Below are 3,766 nucleotides of genomic sequence, written 5' to 3' on the forward strand. Positions count from 1 at the left end.
AAAAAAAAAAGACTGGACACTAGAGGGAAAATAGGTAGGTTTTCAGGAGTTTTCTGAATATGGTTTCAGTGTCCACTACCCTAATGATCGGTGGGAGAGAGTTCCATTTGTTGGCTGCCAACACACGAAAAGAACGGCCTCCCATTCTGGCTTTTTTTATGTGGGGGATTTTGAGTAAGCCTATGCCTCTAGAGCGAAGGGTTCTATTAGGCTCGTAGGGGATGGCCAAATCTGACAGGTAGGGAGGGGCTTTGTGCGAGGTGATCCTATAGCACATTACCAGCGCTTTAAAAAGGATTCTCTTTTTTATAGGCAGCCAATGAAGAGTGGCCAGGGAGGGTTTTGAGGCTGCTCTTTTAGGTAGTCTGAGGATCAGACGTGCTGCCGTGTTTTGGAGCACCTGTAGTCTCCTGATGTTCTTTTCCGTAGTTCCTAAAAGTAGCACATTGCCATAGTCTATTCGTGAGGTTACTAGGGCCTGAGTCATGGTGCGTCTGGCCTCAAGAGGAAGGAGGTCCAGAGTGCGATTGAGGGTCTTCATAACTCCAAAGCATTTCCCTACCACTTTATGGACATGGCTATCAAAAGAAAGTTTGGGATCAACCCAGATACCCAGGTTCTTTGCTTCCTTACAAGGAGTAGGTAACGGCCCAAGACAGGATGGCCACCATTCTTTAGTCCAGCTAGCATCCTTCCCTCCTATCACTAAAACCTCAGTTTTAGAGCCATTTAACTTCAGGCAATGTTGGGTCATCCAGCCTGCAAGATCCTGCATACAGGTTTTAAAGTTGTCAGCAGCTGAGTTGGGAGCTTGGGACAGGGAGATAAGCAGTTGGGTATCGTCAGCGTAGGAGACTAATTCTACGCCATACGATTGCACCACATCTGCCAGCGGGGCCATATAGAGGTTGAACAGGGTGGGACTCAGGGCAGAGCCCTGAGGCACCCCCTGTTCTAAGGCTATGCTGTCTGAGAGGTACATGCCTCTCTGCACCTGAAAGCAGCGATCGGTGAGGAACGCTTTCAGCCAACCCAGTGCCGCCTTGGTGACCCCGGCTTTGTTTAGACACTGTAGCAAGATGGAATGTGCTACAGTGTCAAACGCGGCACTGAGGTCCAGCATAATGAGTGCCATGGTATGGCCCTCATCTGCTCCTGCCCGTAGGGTTTCGGTCGCTCTCAAGAGAGCTGTCTCGGTGGAGTAGCCCGACCTAAAACCAGATTGTGAGCTATGGAGAGCATTGTTGGATTCGAGATGGGCCATAAGTTGGTTATTGGCTATTTTTTCCGCCACCTTTGCTAGGTAAGGTAGCAGGGAGATGGGACGCAAGTTTTCCAAGGTGTCCTCACTCACATTGGGTTTCTTTTTTATAGGCAGTACAATGGCTTTCTTCCATTCTACAGGAAGACAAGCCGAAGCAAAGGAAATTTGGAGCGCATGTCTAAAGTATGGCTCCAATACTGTTAGACTTGCTCCCAGTACCTTGGGCGGAGCAGGATCCCGGGGGGAACCCGATTTAATACTTTTGCAGATGTTCGTGAGTATTGCAGAAGGGGGGACCGAAAAACATTGTAGGCCTGAATCTGTGGGAGTGGCATCTTCACTCTCCACAAAGCCATGAACAGATGTCGGGTTATCCAAGAAGTTGGCATAAATGTCAGTAATCTTACCAGCAAAGTATTTAGCAATTTTGTTGCATGTGTCCACCGAGTCACTATGGGAATTATTATCAGTGGTTACCACAGAGATTTCTTTCGAAGAGTTCTCTGCTTCCCCAATGCGAGTTTTATAATGCAATGCTTTGGAGGTTCGAATCATTTTGTTATACTCCTTTTGCACTTTTTTATATTGAGTTTTAATTGTCGGGCAGAAGTTGGTTCGCCATTCCCGTTCAAGTTTTTTGCAAGCAGATTTAGCTATCTGGAGTTTAGGGGTGAACCACGGGGTGGATTTCCTCACCTTCTTGGAGCTTACTAGATTACGAATGGGAGCAGTGCTATCTAGGGCAGTTAAAATACAGTTCTGTAATTGATATGTAAGCAGTTTCACAGTCTAATCCTCCTGGAGGTCCTTCAGTTTCTAGTATTTGGATAAAGGTGTCTAGGGAAAAATGTTTCAATTTTCGACACCGGTAGCGCTGTTCACTCTCTTTTTTAAGATCAGTCTCAGATACCCGTATTAGCAACGTAATCAAAAAGTGATCGGACCAGGGTACCGGTAGCGGAGGAAGAGCTTGTACTCCGGTCCAGTTCCCAAATACAGGGTCCAACTAGTGTCCTAGTCTATGTGAAGGGTCCTGATTTTTGAGAACTTACTGTAGGGAATATAGTTCTGACCTGATGTCCGAAGCATCTTTATCAAGGGGATCATCAAAGTGAACATTCATGTCACCAAGCACCATGAATGTGTTCTTTCTAATAGCTAGGTGAGCTGTAGCTTCCACTAGGCTAGCCGTAAAATCAAACAGCCTACCTGGGGGTCTATAGACAAGGATACCCGAGAGGGAGTGTTGAGGCCCTATTATAATGGTGAAAGATCCTGCTTCACAATGATCGATCGTCAGGGGAGATATGGCGCATTCCATCGGCACTTTGGTTGCAATTGCAATCCCCCCACCCCTGCCGTCCTTCCTGTCCAATCTGGAGAGGGAATAGCCAGGTGGCATGGCCTCTATTATGTCAGGGTCTGAGTGTACTCCTAGCGAGGTCTCAGTTAAAAACAGGATGTCTAGTGCATCATCCTCAAGTAAGTGATAAATTTGAATGCTGTGTTTACTGAGAGATCTGCAGTTTATCAGTGCCGCCTTTATCTGCCCTTTAGAGGGCCCCTTAATTTGAACATCCTCAGGGGTAAAAGCACATACTGAGCAGCTGTGCAGCGATACTGCCTCCATAGTATGTTTACATGATAGGGTGAAAGTTGGACAAAGATCCAACCGTTGCTGTCTATCATACCGTAAATTGGGAGACTTTGGTCGACCAGGATTTATGGCCCCGAGCCCCGTCCGTTCGCGGACAGGCGCAGACGGGCTTGACTTTGGCTCGACTTCGGCGCGCTTCCGGCGCGCCCGCTGCACGCGTCCGCTGCGCGGTCGCTGGCCAACACACATTTATAGAAGATAGGGGCAACTAGAGCGCTGACCTGGCAGCCCTGAGCCCGGAAGTGCTAGGCTCCTCCTCACCCTCCGCATCAAACGCCCAGAAATGGACGCGGCGGACCGGGGCGGGAGTAGGCGGAATGCGTGGTCACCGAGGCTTTTAAAATCAGCCCCGAGGTGAGGTGCAGTCAGAAATTATTTACAGAAGTTATTACACACAAAAATTTAAGATTTAGCCTACAGTCGCTAAAAGTTAAAAACACGCTATACAATCAGCGCTTACAGTGTAATATTCGCTGAGCACAGCGCAAAGCAGATAGAGCCAGCCTCTGCCACCGGCTAGACTCTTCTCCACCGCGCGACTGCGTTTGACTAGGCTTTAAGTACTAAATGCCTACAGCGCAACTAGAGCGCTGACCTGGCAGCCCTGAGCCCGGAAGTGCTAGGCTCCTCCTCACCCTCTGCATCAAACGCCCAGAAATGGACGCGGCGGACCGGGGCGGGAGTAGGCGGAATGCGTGGTCACCGAGGCTTTTAAAATCAGCCCCGAGGTGAGGTGCAGTCAGAAATTATTTACAGAAGTTATTACACACAAAAATTTTAGATTTAGCCTACAGTCGATAAAAGTTAAAAACACGCTATACAATCAGCTCTTACAGTGTAATATT

The sequence above is a fragment of the Lissotriton vulgaris genome, unplaced genomic scaffold, assembly GCF_964263255.1.
Source record: "Lissotriton vulgaris unplaced genomic scaffold, aLisVul1.2 SCAFFOLD_1567, whole genome shotgun sequence".
Classification (NCBI taxonomy): domain Eukaryota; kingdom Metazoa; phylum Chordata; class Amphibia; order Caudata; family Salamandridae; genus Lissotriton; species Lissotriton vulgaris.